Below are 18204 nucleotides of genomic sequence, written 5' to 3'. Positions count from 1 at the left end.
AGGGAGAAATGTTATTTAATGCACCTATTGGCTTAAATCTTCGTAAAAGTACTCAAAAATTTAAATAATTAAACTACTAATGTTTGTATTGAAAAAAGTTATGGTTGAATTTTCATGAAACTTAGCTTAAATACTCTACAACACAAAGAATGAAGTATGTATTCCAGCATGGTCTTTAAACAATACACCTCAGAGGGGTTTTGATTGGTGAGGTGAGACGTGATGCCAAAAATAGTCATTTCTCTGAAACAGTTTGACATATGTGGTTAAAATTTGACACAATGGTTTCTCCTATGTCTTAGAATTTAAATAAATGGTGATAAAACAATACATCCCTAAGGAGTTTTGTTTGGGGCTTGGGGGTGGGGGTGAAGCCTGATGACAAAAAAATTCATTTCTCTGAAATCATTTGATTAAGAAGTTAAAATTATGATGGTTGCTCCTCTATGTCTTGGATTTTAATTAAGAAATGGTCTCAATACACCCCTAAGGGGTTTTGAGTGGGGGTTGAGCCCCAATGACAAAATATATTTCTCTGAAACCACTTTACACACAAGATTGAAATTTCATGTGACGGTTGCTCCTCTATATCTTAGATTTTAAATAGGAAGTTGTCTTAAAACAATACATCCCTAAGAGATTTTGAGTGTAAGTGCGGAGGGAGGGGGGGGGAAGAGGGCAGAGGGCGAGAGGCCTGATGACAAAAATAATAATTTCTCTGAAACCGTTTGACTTACAAAGTTAAAATTGCAAATGCAAAGTATTAAATAACTGCAGGTTTGAAAAAAAATAAACCCCATCTCTGAAAAAAAGTAATTCCTCAAAAGTAAAAAAACATTTAAAGTACGAAAACAAAATTCCAAATGGCAGTATGCATTTTACATCCTAGATGCGAAATATGAACAATTTAAAACTTCCACCTCTAAGGTGTTAAATGGGGTTAGCTCCGGAAACAAAATTATTCATCCCTCCAAAACTGCTTGATGTATGAAGTTGTAATTTTACAAGAAGGTTTCTCTTTTATGTCCTAGGTGTCAAATATCAGATATTTCAAAATATTTCTCCCCTAAGGTATTTAGATGCCTTTGCTGGCAGGACCTAGTGTTTACAGTGCACGATGTCTTCTGGTAAAGGCTAGAGCAATTTTGTTACTTTCTTAGATCTGTCTCTGTCTTATCCTTGGCTTTGACAATATGAAAGTGACTGAGGTATGAGCGACGCTAGTAATGCAGCCAGTCTCTGCTATGAATGGTGTGAAAAAGTTGCTCATACGGTCAGCTGGTGTATGCATTTCAGTGGGCTTGGCAGACTGATATTTAATAGCAACTCTGGCTCGGTGAGGAAAGCAACGGGAAACTACCTCACTCCTCATTTCCCTAGTACGCCTCTTCAGTGATGCCTAGGCCATCTATGACAGCTGATGGCAGAGCTGTTGAGGATCCCACCAGCGGCATCGCTGACGGACTGAACGTACGTACATACATACATACATACATACATACATACATACATACATACATACATACATACATACATACATGATATTTAGATGGGGGTTAACTCTGAAAATCACAATATTCATTCTTCCGAATCTGATCATCATCAATGTCCCATTTCAGTCGCCCAGGTGTGGTTAACAAGCCTCCTCCACTCCTTCCTGTCCTTCCACTTTTCCTGCTCCATTACTTCCGCCACGTCCAATCCACCTTCTCTAATGTCCTTCCAAATCTGATCCATCCACCTTCTTCTTGCTCTTCCAACTGGTCTCTTTCCAATTCCCTTCTTGCTACCCGTTCCTTTCCCATTCTTTTTACATGTTCGAACCATCTCAGTCTTGCTTTCGGTATGTTCCGTACTAACGGTTCTATATTTAGCTCTTCTCTGATTTTAATATTTTGAATTCTATCCCTTCTTGTTTTTTTAACCGATGTTCTTAAAAATTTCATTCTATTGCTTTGATCTTACTATCTTGTCATTAGTCACCAGAGTTTCTAATCCATATGTTACAATTGGTATGAAATACTGTTTATATAATGTTAATTTCGTTCTCTTGGGTACTTTTGTCATTCCATAAAAGCTCTCTGATAAAATGTTGTACCTTTACTTAGTCTGTTAACAATTTCAGGGTTGATTTCATTACTTCCATTAATAATAGTACCCAGATATGTAAACTGTTCTACATTCTCTAACCGTTCTCCGTCTATGTTCACTTGGCTTCTCTTTTTCTCTTTTCCACAGTGCACAATTAAATTTTTCTTTTTTACTAATTACCATTCCAAACTCCTTCAGATTTTCATTCCAAATGTCCAGTCTCCTTTATACTTCCTTTTCTCCCTTTCCCCAAATCACCACATCATCTGCAAATACTAAAGAATTCACTTCATCACTACTGATACTCTGTTTTACATGTTTTATGATTTCATCCATCAATATAATTAACAATAATGGCAGCAGTGCACTTCCTTGCTTGAGACCTTTTTTTATAAAATGTTTCAGAGTCACCACTCCCCACTTGTACACTGCTTTTACTCTCATGATACAACATTTTTATCTTGTTAATTATGATTTGGGTACATTTCCAGGTACAAAAATAAAATTTTGCTTGAAGGTTGGTTGGTCTTCTATGTCCTAGATGTTAAGTAAGAAATATTATTAATATTCTACCCCTAAAACAAAACAATCATTCCTCCATAACTGTTTGACATACAAAATCAAACTTTCACATGTCGGTTGCTTTTATGTCCTAGATGTTAAATAAGATGATAGGATTTTAAAACACTCCAATTCTCAGGCGTTCAAATGAGTGTTGGATCTGAAAATAAATAATAATTCCTCTAAAAACATTTGACGTACAAACTGAGGGTGTATTTACAGGCTCAGCTGATGGTGGACTCCCCAAAATGTAAAACTCTGAAATATAATTTTCAGCTTAAAACCATAGCAAAGCATGGGTATCCTGCAAGTATGAAGATAATGTTGGAATTCTAGAGGACAAATTGTGGCAAATATTTGTTTATAGGAAGAGGAATTAGGGATTGGAATAATTTACCAAGGGAGATGTTTGATAAATTTCCAAATACTTGGAAACTATTTAAGAAAGGACGAGGTAAACTAGGAAACTTGCTACTTGCGTGACCACCCTAAATGCCGATCAATAGTAATTGATTAGTTTTATTATACCTAAGCAGTTGGCATGACCTAAAACTCAATCATTTGTTAGAATAATGTACAACAACTGATTGAAAGAATGACATATTTCTGGAATGGTTTTACTTTTATGGAGCAATGGATTAATAGAGTCCAGTGCGCTTTGCAGGTTGTACTTGCAATGTGTTAGTGACATATAGGAGGCAAGCAGAGGAATATTGACCATTACAACTGAAGCATATTACTAGATTACATTTCTCCTTAAATTATTCAGAGCTGCTGATTCACCTGTGTTATGCCATATGACTTTCCTATTTCATTCTTCTGGGATAATGGTCAGGTAAGAATGTTAATACGACCCCCCCCCCCCCCCCGCCCCAATGGCACTACAGGCCCGAAGGGCCTTGGCCTACCCAGTGACCGCTGCTCAGCCTGAAGGCCTGCAGATTACGAGGAGTCATGTGGTCAGCATGACGAATCCTCTCAGCCGTTATTCTTGGCTTTCTCACTGTCAGATAGCTCCTCAATTCTAATCACGTAGGCTGAGTGGACCTCTAATCAGCTCTCAGATCCAGGTAAAAATCCCTGACCTGGACGGGAATCGAACCCGGGGCCTCTGGGTGACAGGCACGTTACCCCTACACCAGGGGGCCAGCAAGAATGTTAATAAGAGTGAAATGCGATATATTTGTGGCATGTACGAAACTACTGGAGGGTAGTGACTTACCAGGTAAGCACATGTAAACAGAGCACACAAAAGCTGACAGAAACATTGTATATATCCGGAATTTTTTGTTACAGTCTTATCGGTGGTAGATGAGTAGTATCCACTGTTGATACCTAGACCCTTTATCCTGCATTGGTGATTGTTGTTTTAAGGGGAAGTACAACTAGACAACTTTACCGTACAGTAGCATTATCTAAGTGAAGTTAGATTTTGAAACTGAAAACAATTATTGTTGTTTGGTTTAATGATACTGATGGGTGATTATAACATAATGAAGGTTGGTAGCAAAGATACCTGTTAGTTTTAAAAAAGTAAAATAGAAAGAAAAATGCATTGGTTTATTAAGAAAATTTATTTAATGTCCTCCAATTTGTGAATAAATGGTAGGTAAAGAGGTAGAATAAAACAATTCATCTCTTCCTCCTTTATTTTATAATTTCATATCTAATCAATAATGTATTACAACAGTTTTTATTCCTCACAAACTCTTGAGTGTATAGCACCACTACCTGCTCAAAGCAAGAGTTTTCTAATGTGTTGGCCAACTGGAAATCTCCTCTGCACTTCAGAGAATATCTGAAATCATATTTTGGAAATCATAACATTCCAACTGTGATAAGTACAGTAAGACGCTAAATAATGTTTGGGTACCGGTAACCAACATTGTTGGCAGTGTGTTCAATCAATCCTCGTTATGACTAATAATGTACTAGAATGGGTTTGGGGAAACAAAATTTTGGAACTTGTCCATCTTTCTTAAAATACTGAAGGGTTCTGCTTTTATTCACAAGGAGCAACCTGTTAACAAATCAAATATCGATTGCATCCAAACAACTAGGAAATTGGAACTCTAAACCAATAATGATAATCTGAAGAAGGACTGGTATGACAAGTTATGTTGTGAAGAAGTTCCTCTGTGAACTGTGTAAGGATTGGCTGAGTTACACCCCCACCCCATGTAGACTATGAATTACTGCTTTTAGCTGGAAGCGCATCCTCAGGCAAAAAAGAATACAAAACTTACCAAGAGTTTAGTAATAAATCTGAAGTGAAGTATAATGACAATAAACCAGTTCGTGACATATATCGTGCACTTCTAAGACCAATTCAGATACAATATTGGAACAAATGAGGAGAAACTAAAGGTTGCTTTGTCTAACAAAATTTAAATGCAGTCCCTAAGATCATTACAGTGTACTAATAACAAAGGAGCAGATTATTTTTCTTTTTCTTTTTCGGCATATACATCCTCTCTATGACACTATGAAAGCAACAAATGGTAGTTTTTCCTACTTTTCTCCAATTACCACATGCACAGCTACCTAAGGTTTAGAAAATATATTTCAAAAGCAATCAAAATAGATAATCAGTCATTTACACATTTATTACATTTTTAAAAAAATATTTATCTTAAAATTGTTTTATAAATTTTGAAAAATTGTGGTACCACATTCAGAATTTTATACTCTACAGAATCTGCTCCTTTGTTATTAGTACATACTAATCATCAAAAGGAGATTTGGAGCATAACTCACTGTTCTATACTACCAGAGGAAGCCAGTTCTGAAACCTTCTGATATGCCAACAAACACTTGCTAAGATGACAATACAGTACTATCAATCCTCAAAATAAAATCTCAACAAGACTTGTACAAAAGTAATTTCATAATTTAAAACACATTTAAACATACATTCAACAAATACTATAAAAGATGAGAGAGAGAACTCTCAGTAAAGAGAATTGCACAATGAATATAGGAATATAAACCTAAAGCTAGCAAAAATGTCGACTCATTATCAATAATAAAAATGCAAACTGCATTTTGATTGAATCTTTTTTGTTCCTACAACTCCTGTTATTAAACAAATTGTACATTTATGATAAGCATTTAACTGGATTTGAAGACAACTGAACAATGTCAGAAGAAATATATTTCTCAGAAATACAACTGATATAAAAAAAAAAAAAAAAAGGAAATTGACTTCAGGATGCATTTGCAATTCTTGCACATAAAATATGGGTATGGGATGTAGCTATTCTCTTTTGCACTGGTATTGCTGTCAAGCCAAGGAAATCACAGACACAATAATGGGACGACACAGGAAGTAACACACATAAAGTTTTTTAATAATATATAAAGGAATGATGCAGAGTATGTCAGTATTTAAAATTAAAATGTACAGTACCATTAAGAGAATAAAAACAAAACATTGTTTTATAGCCCTAACCATCCAAATACAATTCAAAAATAATGGGTACATTGAGGTGATCCCATCATAGACACAAAACTGATGATCCTGAATGTAAGAGTTCAATTGGCTCAGATCCTATATTACAACAGATCCTTATTATCAGTGTAACACTTAATAGTACTCTGTTAATTGTTCTAGTAAACTTTGGCAACCGATACCTGTGTTTATTCACTATGAATAAATCAATATTGCAACTTCAGTCCATCTTCCTGGGAATAACACAGTCTACCAAAGATTATTGTACTATACATCAGTCAGCACTGAAATAGTATTCATGATAGTAAGGTGTTGATGATGATGATTGTTGTTTTAAAGGGCCTCATGATAGCAAAAAATATTCTGGAACATTTCTCTTTTCATTCATTAGTTATTACATTAAAATGTCAAGTTCAACATCAAATAGAATTAATAAAAATGTTAGAATATGCATAAAAATGATTAATGTTCAGGTTTATGCAATTAATTTGAAAGTTATATATCCTAATAATAAAGCAGGGCTTTTTTTTTTTATTTTTTTTTTAATTACCATTTGCTTTAGGCAATGACAGGATAGGAAAGGCTTAGGAGTTGGAAGGAAGTGGCCAAGGCCTTAATTAAAGTACAGCCCCAGCATTTGCCTTCTCACAGCTGTGCGCCCCTAACCACACGGCCAACTTGCCCGGTGATTTTTAAATTTATTTAGTGCGTGGCTTGTAGTCTGAAGGTATCTTGGACTCGCCTAGTGTAGGTCTTTCTATTTAATGCCCATGGGAGACCTGAACATCTGGGTGTAAGATATATGCCCTCACTGTATATGAATACTGCAGAAAAGTTTGGAATTGAAACCATGCTTTTGGCACAGAAGTGTCATAACATTATATCACCGTTATAACAATAAGCAGTGCACTGAATGCAGTGGGGATAGGCCCATTTTGTCAGGAGAAGAAGGTAGCAGCCACAGTGAATATGAACTTTCACCCTCTCCCAAAATAGTGATCCCAAATTTGAAGGGCAGGCAAAGACCTTGGCACTCCATGTCAAAAGTGTTTTCACGTGAGAGGCCTCTAGTGACATACTCGGTATGTGCTCAACCAAATTAAATCGGCCTTAGGAACCATCTAATAGTGTTGTGCTTTTCTGCTAGATGGTAGTGTATTCAGAATGACAAAATTAATGTTGCTGTTAGCACCCCACATACTTTTAGCATAAAGTTATCATGGCAGAGAGATGCAAAACCATGACGACCTAAAATTATAAAAATATATTAGCTTTTAGAATATGGATAAGAAATCACAAACCAGAAAACGCAAACAGTAGAGCCTAGAGAGGATTAAAAAGAACCCATTCACGACAGTTCATTAGGGCCTTGGCCAGCCACTTAACTACTACCCAGTCAGATGGCTTGCAGATACTTGAGTGCTATGTGGTCAGTATGATAACACCCTCAGCCATATTACTCTGCTTTCACGACCAGCTCTGCTACCTCTCATATCAACAGCTCCTCAGTTCATATCACGAGGCTGAGTGAGCCATGTTCTAGTCCTCACAAAGAATATCCTGGGTTCGAACAAGCAAAATCGCAGCAGAAGGTCACATGTGTGCCCCTGCTTTCGATAGAGACAGTCGTTTGTCTGTGAAACTCTGCAGTTATGCTCTAGAGAGCTCCTATGCATCACGCTTTGTGTTCGACGAGTAACAATCAATCCAACGAATGTTATGCGATTGGTGGAACTGAAAATACAATGTAAAGTGCATGACGAAAAATGGTGTTGGTGTGGAGGATGAGTCAATCACATATTTTCTTACATCCTTGATTATGAAGAAATACGAGAACCTCTTATAAATCAGAAGTGTCATAACATTATATCACCGTTATAACAATAAGCAGTGCACTGAATGCAGTGGGGATAGGCCCATTTTGTCAGGAGAAGAAGGTAGCAGCCACAGTGAATATGAACTTTCACCCTCTCCCAAAATAGAGCAAATTGTCTAGTGTCGTCACAAAGAAAAAGACTATTTTTTACAATTATCACAGCCGAGGATGAAAAGTTAATGAAGTGGAATCCAAAACTGAAAACAATAATATTAAAGTGGTGTTGAAATAAGTAGCAGAGAAACGAAAAGGTGTAACCATGGTCAAGATAAACCACTCCCAACACATACAGGTCATCAAACAATAAATAATAGCAAAGTTTGATGAGGCAAAACAAAAAGAGTATAGCATACACTACCAGAATTTACATTCACAGCAATTGAAGCAGACAAAAAATATTGGACCTTTGAACTTCAAAACTTCGATACATTTTACTGATAATTTGGAATGGGGAATTAGTGCTAAAGGTGGCAAAACAGTGAGACAGCTTACAGTTCATGATGATTTAACTAACGCACAACTGTAGTGTTGATTGACAGAAAGATTGCTATTTGTCTGTACAAGGTATATATATAATACATAATTTACATATAGAGGCAATATGGAACATCCTCGTCATGCTAAAGACACTGTTGTGTCGTGAACTGCCAAAATTCAGAACGTTATAGTAATCTTAGTGTTTTTTTGCATTCCCATGGCAGGAATACGAAAAGGAAAGAAGACAAAACTGGATATTGGCAGTGAACCAAATGAAGTAGAGCATGAAATAATATCAGAAATCTGTAATTCATGCATAACTGACACCCTGATAATTACAGTGGTGTAAAGTCATTATTAAAGCAGACAATAATGTTTCCTGTCCTCGTTTATTACAATGCTAAATTCATATAATCCAATCATTAATTTTGTGCTACCGGTTAAATTGGCCTTGCGGTTAGGGGCGCGCAGTTGTGAGCTTGCACCCGGGAGAAAGTGGGTTCAAACCCCACTATTGGCAGCCCTGAAGATGGTTTTCCGCGGTGTCCCATTTACACACCAGGTAAATGCTGGGGCTGTACCTTAATTAAGGCCACGGCCACTTCCTTCCCACTCCTCGGCCTTCCCTATCCCATCGTCGCCATAAGACCTATCTGTGTCGGTGCGATGTAAAGCAAAAAAAAATGCTGATTCCAGATTTCACTCTTCCTGTAAATAAATCTCAATTCTTTCCTGTGAAAAATATTAAATTTGAATATTTGAAACTTCTTCAGTTTTGATTCTATTTTTACCAAATGTAGGTTTCACATTTAGGTAAAAAACACATATTTTACCAAATTACAGATATGTAGGTATATTAGTTCAAACTTTTTTTTCTTTTTCCGTTTCCTCTTATACAGTAATAGCAGGATACCTGCACTTTGCTATGGTTTTAAATTGAAAGTTATCTCGCGAAGTTTTTTAAATTCTGGAGAACCCACTGTTGGCTAGCTTATAAAATACATCCTCAGTTCGTACATCAAACAGTTTTGGAGGAACGATTGTTTATTTTCGGATATAACACTCATTTGAACCCCATACGAATGGAATGTATTAAAACCCTATGTTGTTTAATACCTAGGGTGTAGATGCAACCAACCAGTAAAATTTTGAATTTGAATGTGTGCAGAGATCTATCAACCGTTGCCGCATTATAAAGGGCAATCAGCATGATATAGTGACAACCCTGTAGACTCATTCAAAAATGTCACTGACATGGCTTTTAACACTTATGTTCTTTGTGAGTCCACATCTGATGAGGGTACTAATGTTGCATTTACCACATGTGGTAATGGTTATAGCCTTCATCATTTTATAGATATCCCTCACATTAATCCCTGAACACATGCATACCCTGACTACTTGCATTGCAGTTACAGACATCAATAGCATTCCTATACATGCAGATCACCTCCTTAAACTTCGAAATGGCTCTTGTATATTGATTTACTATGGTTCAAACTCGGGGGTGTTCCTTGTCAGTCCAGAATTACCGTCTTTCTCCGAATCCACGATGCCGCTTTTTTCAAGGAATTTCATGTGAAAAATCAAGGGTCGTCTTGCAATCGCGACCTAACAGTAAGAACACCACTCGGAGCTACCATGGTAACCACGTTGCATCCCTTCACTCCCCATGCGCGCGCACAAAATTCAGTCTTCAGCTTCCACGTTTTTATTAGGCCTATAGGCTACATCGCTAGCCGTGGCAACCGGTTGTGCAGTGCTTTCGTGTAACATCACTAGTTCTTGGGAAACAGTGAAGAGAGATTGACATTCTACATGTCACGAGACAGACTCGCAGCGCGGGCAACCGAGTTCTTGTCGATATTATGATGCCAGTTTTAAGTAATAATTATTAAACACGTGGAAATGAAGAATAATTGCGCAGCCGCAAAAAAATACAGTATAACTAAAGCCAATGTTCCACGTTAGCATGAAGACAAAGATAGCTGAAAAATGCGTAATGTACAAGAAATGCTTTCAGTGGCCTGCAACAAGGACGCTTTAAAGAAGTCGAAGATGAAATTGTGAGGTATTTGTGTGAAATAACCCAAGGGAAGAATGTAAAATAATAATATTATTTTGCTTTACGTCCCACTAACTACTTTTACGGAGACGGCAAGTTGCTGGACTTTAGTCCCACAGGAGATTTTTTACATGCCAGTAAATTTACCGACATGAGGCTAACATATTTGGGCACCTTCAAATACCACCGGACTGAGCCAGGATCAAACCCTGCCACATTGGGGTCAGAAGGCCAGCACTTCAACCATCTGAGCCACTTAGTTCAGCAGGCCGGAATGGCCGTACCATCGTTGACCTTCAACGTGCGTGTCTTCATTATACATCACTAGTCGCTGAAGTTGACCGAAGGCAGCAAGCGAGACATGCGTCTAGCAGCAACCAGTTGTACCTGACGCTTAGTAAAAGTAACAGTTTTATAGAAAGCAGGAATATTTTCCCGTTGGATCGTCGCATTGTAGAGACGCGGAACAGGTACTGCCGGCAAATTTTCAACAGGTTCTCTTTGATATTACGATGCCAATTTCAATTTAATGATGCAGCCACAAGAAAATGCAGCATAACTACAGCCAATGTTTGGTGTTGGCATGAAGACAAAGATAGTCTAAAAATTCGTACTGTACAAGAAAGCCATTCATATGATTACACAAAGCATTTTTTAAGCCTGATGTATTTAATTGAAGGAAAAAGTGGGGGCCGTCCTGCATTCAGAGAAACACGGTAAAATAACTGGACGGCCGCATATCAAACAGACCAACTATTGTGGAACCCATACAGGATACAACAGAAAAATTAAAATTATGGTGTAGGTGGGTACACATTAAGAGTATAGATGTTGACAGAATATCAACAAAGATGTTTGATAATAAAATAGATGAAAAGAAACCTAGAGGAATTCCAAAGACATGGAAGGCAGAAAGAAATAACACGAAGGAGAAAAGAGAAATGAACGATAGAAAAAGTCAACTAACAAAATCATCTTAATCTCATTTGGGTATGTGCAGGAAATAGAATTGATTTTTCTTTTTTCTTTTCTTCTTGCCATTCATTTAACAATGCTCTAATTCATCAAAGGTTTCCAGTGATGCAAGGAGGTAATGCACTAGGATTGGGAAGGTAGCAGCCATGGTCTTAATTAAGGTACAGCCCCAGCATTTGCCGGGTGTGAAAATGTAAAACCACGGAAAACCATCTGCAAGGCTGCCAAAGGTGGAATTTAAACCCACTATCTCCTGAATGCAAGTTCAGAGCTATGCAACCCTAACTGCAGTCAACTCACTCGGTGAATTGATTATTAAATACAGTACACTACCAAAAGTATTTGATGATATGTAAGGACCAGAGACAAATCATTCCTATTTTGATAACCAATTGCATATCTTTTATTTCCAGTAAGATATATATATATATATAAGATGCCCAAACTTTTGAAGTGTCCTCTGTAAGACAAGAAAAGGTTTGTCTTCTGAAAACATACCATCCACATCATATTTCATTCAGATCCCTTATAAAACAACAATTATCATAACCTTCTTACATTCCTTTTATCCCACTACAATTTTGCATACATAGATGACCTTGCATTGCTCAGCTTAATTCTTTCCCTGGGCAATGTTCTAGTGTATGAAATCAGAATATACCCACATATCCCCTCTAAGGGCTAAGTGTGCATCGCACTGCATGAAGTTCATTGGGTAATGCTTATCAGACAACATCCTCACAAGTATGTGAATGGTGTCTACAGGGCTGACTGAGTCTGGTATTAAAAGCTCTTCTCAACGATTTTTCATATGGGAAACTTCATGCAAAATTATAATCTTTTCTGATCACAATATTATTAGGCCTCTGAGGGCTAAGGCGTCTCATTTTAGGAATTTATACTTATATATCATTTTATCCCATGAAAGGAACTCTTCCAGTTTTTTTTAATTTAAAAAGTACATATAATCTAAATATCAAACAACATTTATACACAAAACCAAACCATTTCATCAATACAGTATTTACTATCAGGCATCCGATGCTTGTTCTAAAAAAAAAAAAGAGAGAGAGAGAGAGAGAGATTCTGAGAGAGTCTCTTAAGATAAAAAAAAAGCTCTAGATAGAGTAATCTACAAGTAAAGGAGTTGTACCAACAAAAAGGAAAAAATCAATGATCACGTCTTCCTAATTACATACTATATTTCAATAATATTAATCACTGCAGTGCACGAATTCTCTGGAACTGAAGACACCGTACTTGGAAGAGTTTGTCATAGCATTGCAGTCATGACATGATCACTGGCAAGCCAAATGAGATATTCTTCATAGAGAGAAACAAGTACCAGAAGTGGAAGAAACGGAACAGCAATATCTTACAGAACCTGAGGAATAAAAACCAATTTTGAGACATAGCAAATATATCCCATTATCAATTTGCAGACAAAGTAAAAAATGACAGGACATATCTACAATTTATACTTTATTTGTTACAATTTCAATTAAATCCTACATCACTAATCCTAAATAGAGAAATAATTACAAAATATATGTGAAAGTGCTCTTTAAATACTCAATTTCAGTCTTTTGCAATGATACCATTAGTTTAATGTTTTTGTGATATCCATGAAATATGAATGACCAGGCTAAATAAAATATAAAAATGCCAACTATTTGATTATCATTCAATTACTATTGATCTTAAAAGACATCCAAGTACCACGAATTTGCCCCAAGAAGGAGATGTTTAATGTGCTAGTCAATTTATCAACAATGTCTCTTGCATAATTCATATGTCTCTTGCATTTAAGTACCACAAAAATGCCAATCAACTTTGCCACGATTTGATTATATAGACTACATTACAATCTGATCGACTATAGAGCTGGCCAATGGAGGCAGAGACATTTCTTCAAGCCTTTTTGATTCCCCTTTGCATTCTTCCTCCCAATGACTCCCAAATCATTCACACAGCCCAATGAATCATTGAAGACAGGTTTTAGGCAACACCCATCAGACATATAATTTATTATGGTTATTCCCCTAATATTTCATCAGACTAGGTAGTAAACCTTCAGTGCTATACCACCAAACAAAGGAAAATTGGATTAACAATTATTACCAAGGTTGTATCACTTCTATTAATGTATGTATGTCTACTCCTTACTTCCATTTCTTGATACAAGGTTGGAGATGAAGTGTGATGAATTTTATGGCATGTTTTTTTTACGGAGAAGATGCCCTTCCTGATGCAAACCTCAGTTGAGGAGCTAATGAAGATGAAATTAATGATAGTGAGTGAAATTGTATAAATAGATGGAAGGAATCAGCTGTGGCCTATGAATAGGAACTGTCCCGGCACTTGCCTAGAAGTGAAAATGGGAAACCACACAAAACCAGTCTTAGGACAGCTGATGATGGGGTTTGAACACACATGTCTCCCGAATGCAGAGCTTGCCTCCACAGTCATAACGCATTAAGATGCATGGCCACTCTGCTTGGTATCATTCTATTAATGATTCTATGAAACACAGAGAAGTTTCCAGGTAGCTTAAATTTTAATCACAGTCAAATTTCAATATGACTGATTTTTTGTCAGTGTTCCAACTGATTTATTATTGTTGTACTCAAACAAATTGAATAGGACATCTCTATAATTTATACTTTATTTGATGCAATTTCAATCAAATCCTATATCACTAATCCTAAATAGAGAAATCATCACAAACTTACAAGCTTTTTAACACACTGATGATGGGCCCTGAATGGAGGCTGCTACCCCGTGTAGACCAGATAGTTCAACGCTCCAAGAAAAAATATTACACTGCTGCACTCAAACTATTGTAACTCAAAAAGTATTCAAGATATAGACCTCAAACTTGGTACATGTACTCACTAGGTTGCTTAGTAGTCTGTACAGTGTGATATCTTTCAAAGCAGTACTGTTTGTGGCTCCATTTAATAGTCTTTCTAAGCACAGTATAGTATGAATGCCCTGTTTGTGCCATTGTTTTCAAGTATGCAAGGATTTCTCTTTACAGCTACTCCTCATTTAGTGTTAGCCGTTAATCATTAGAAATATCTAATTCACTGTCACTTGGTACCTATTATAAGCGGTCTGTACATAATTAATCACAATTATTGGTAGCCGTCGGCAACTGAATATACTGTGTCATGTTGACGCCAGCAGTGGAGCTCCAGGGCATAGCTCTACATGAAAATCCACAGCCTGTATACAGTCCTTCGACTGAGTCAGGAATGGAATGAATGAACCCCCCATCTAGGGGCGAGGATAGTAACTGTGTCGGCTGCCGAAGCCTATCACACTCCTCTGGGGCAATGATTAATGAATGAGAGATGAAATGGAATGATATTGGAGAGTGTTGCTGGAATGAAATACGACAGGGAAAACCGGAGTACCCGGAGAAAAACCTGTCCTGCCTCCACTTTGTCCAGCACAAATCTCACATGGAGTGACCGGGTTTTGAACTACGGAACCCAGCGGTGAGAGGCCGGCGCACTGTCGCCTGAGCAACGGAGGCTCAGAATAGCTCTACATATCAGACATTATTTTGTTAAATACATGAAGGTTTAAAGAAAGAAAGATGCAGCGATAATTTATATTCCATGACTACACCATATGGAACTTCTAATCTCGCCCACAATTTCATCAATAATCATGAAAAATACGAGATGCATAAAAGCGAGAATCCTTGTAGCCCGTCACTTACTGTCGGCTGTCATCTACTGTCAAGCGAGGAACTACGAGAATTCTCAGGGCTTGTCACCCATAAGGCACATCAGACAATGAATCTGCATATAAATGTTTAATTTTGTTGTCATATAGGGCCAGGTGCCATGGGTGCGGCATCTTGTACAATGACTCTCGGCACGTAAGTATACCCGTGTATATACGAAGTTCCATAGCTACAAAGACCGTACAATTAAAGAAATACATCAACACTAAAATCTAGCATCCCTCTACTCCATGACATGAGTGAAATTAGTTAAAATTATAGCCAAGAGATAGCAACAACAAGCTACAAACGATGCCCGTGCATAAGAACAGAGATCTCTGCGGCCCGTCAACAACCGCTAGCCGGTCGGGGTCGGTCGTCAATGTGTTAAGTACTCAGTTTCAGTCTTTCCCATGATCCCACAAGCTCAATGTTCCTCTGATATCTGTGAAATATGAGTGACTAGGCTGAATAAAATATAAACTGATACCCCACAATATTGTCATAGAAATTGAATCATGGCTGAGAGGTGATATTATGGATACAGAAGTTTTCTCACGGAAATGAAGTGTTTATATATTCATATAAAACCTGCATATTAAAATGTATATCTTTACTTAAATAGAAACATATCAAAATTTGAAGATAGAATTTTGTTTCCAAACTGTATTCCTCTTTCTCTCTCTTTTTTATTTTTTTATTCTATTGTTTTACCATTCTGCTTTTCGTCACACCAACACACATAGGTGTTATGGCAACGATGAGATAGGAAAGGGCTGGAGGGCTAGGAGTGGGAAAGAAGTGACAGTGGCGTTAATTAAGGTACAGCCTCAGCATTTACCTAGAACGAAAATGGGAAAATATGGAAAACTGGCAGTTCTCTAAGCAGGTTTTCTTCCCTACTGACATCACTTTAGTCTTCGAAAGGCTAATTTTCATACCATACTCACTGCACCTATTTTCAAGTTCCAAGATATCAGACTGCAGACTTTCAGCACAATCTGCCATTAAGACCAAGTCGTCAGCATAGGACAAACTGCTTACTACATTTCCACCCAACTGAATCCCTCCCAGCCATTTAATATCTTTCAGCAGATGATCCATGTAAACTACGAACATTAGAGGTGACAGATTACAGCCTTGTGTTACCCCTGTAAGTACCTTGAACCAAGAATTAATTCTACTGTCAATTCTCATCGAAGCCCAATTGTCCACATACATACTATACTTATATTATTATTATTATTATTATTATTATTATTATTATTATTATTATTATTATTATTATTATTATTATTATTATTATTGAGCCACGAGTTTCTAATCTCCCCCTCATTTTTTTTATCTGTTTGGTCAGCTCCATCTTCTGTAAACAGTATGAGCTACCTCTCCTTGCTAATCTGTGGTTATTACACCTGCTAACTCCTTTCCCCATAGATGGCTCTGGAGTAAAGGACCGATTTTTCCCTCTACTGAGAAATAGTTTGCCATAGGTTGGCCATCATGTAATAAATATTGTTTACCTCTGTTCTTTGATAGCAACAAGCCACGCCTCCCCTTAATTACCAATAAAAGCCCTTCCCTGGGTCTATATAAACTGAGGCAGTTGCTCCAGGGATTTGTACTTGGAATCATCATTAGGGGATAGAAGGACTTGCTGTGATTGTAATGCGGGCATGCCCGCCTGAGGCTTGCATAGAGGGCCACTGAGTCATGAAGGTAAGACTCTGAAGTCAACTTCAGTGTTTTAAAAGGGGATGATAGAAGGACTTAATTTTTCTTAGCGTGTGAATATTTTCGCACTACAAGATATGTGGTTAAGGTTATTTTTAATATGTATAACTTTCCCTGTTTTTTATCTCCTTGTAAGATGTGTATTGTTTAATTTTCCTGTTGTGTATGTTTATCAGGAACTCAAGGGAGACTTCATTAGTTAGTCAGATCATAGAAAGAATGATGAACTCTTCTCAGAAGAACTCTCAAGGTTTCACCTTACTTTTTCCTGCCTGCTGGCTCTTTAGAAGTGTGTGCGCGTGCGTTTTGTATTCAGGAATCATTCAAGGCAAATATTTTCGCACTGCAAGTTGTGTGGTTAAGCTTATTTTTAATATGTATAACTTTGCTTTCTCAACGATGCATGTGTCCCCACATTCGTCCCTGTTTTTGTCTCCTCGTAAGACGTGTATTAATTAATGTAACACCTTGTGTAAAAACTGGGTTATCTGAAGGAGTTATATCATGTTCAAAATCATGCTTTCACGTCTCTACGCAATATTTAAAATTTTACCGTTGTTCTTTATAGCTAGTGTGGAGAGTGAAGGAGAATTTCCTGTTGTATATGTTTATCAGGAACTCAAGGGAGACTTCATTAGTTAGTCGGAACATAGAAAAATGATGAACTCTTCTCAGAAGAACTCTTAAGGTTTCACTTTACTTTGTCCTGCCTGCTGGCTCCTCAGAAATGTGTGCGCGTGTGTTTTACATTCAGGAATCATTCAAGAAGAACACTTTTGCACTGCAAGATGTGTGGTTAAGGTTATTTTTAATTTGTATAACTTTTGTTTTCTCAACGATTCATTTGTTTCCTATATTCGTCCCTGTTTTTATCTCCTTGTAAGATGTGTATTGTTTAATGTAACGCCTTGTGTAACATAAATGCCTACATGCTTGCCTGTTTCCCATTTTGGCTGATGATGACGCAAACACAGCGTCGAAACTAGTTCCAAGTACAAATACATGTTATAAATAAAATATAACTTTTTGTATTGAAAAGGTGGACCGTTTTAAGTTTTTCCTATCATCCTTCTCAGTTCAATACGGACAAAAAATGAAATTCTTAGGTTTAAATGTGAATTCATTGGCGGAATGTAAGGTGATGCGAATGTGTACCCTTTAACGCCTTCTGTAATTTGATTTTTCAGTGAATAGTTTTCAAAATTGGTTGTGACCTTTCAGTAGTTAATTATCCTAGT

At 37.0% G+C, this 18204-nt stretch overlaps 1 protein-coding gene across 2 annotated transcripts in view; it reads right to left on the bottom strand.

The window, feature by feature from the left end:
* Window positions 1–4211: 4211 nt before the first annotated feature.
* Mgat1 (alpha-1,3-mannosyl-glycoprotein 2-beta-N-acetylglucosaminyltransferase) overlaps window positions 4212–18204 on the bottom strand; it is a 167263-nt gene continuing 153270 nt past the window's right edge. The window contains exon 12 of one of the 2 annotated variants that reach the window (XM_067146872.2): window positions 4212–4450. The gene's annotated coding sequence lies outside the window, so the exon portion shown is untranslated. Of the gene's footprint in view, window positions 4451–6625; window positions 12881–18204 lie in introns of those variants that run through there. The other variant, XM_067146873.2, reaches the window with a different exon arrangement.

This window comes from Anabrus simplex, chromosome 5, assembly GCF_040414725.1.
Source record: "Anabrus simplex isolate iqAnaSimp1 chromosome 5, ASM4041472v1, whole genome shotgun sequence".
Lineage (NCBI taxonomy): Eukaryota > Metazoa > Arthropoda > Insecta > Orthoptera > Tettigoniidae > Anabrus > Anabrus simplex.
Note: the sequence above shows the minus strand (reverse complement) of the source record. Positions and strands in the feature narration are given on the sequence as shown.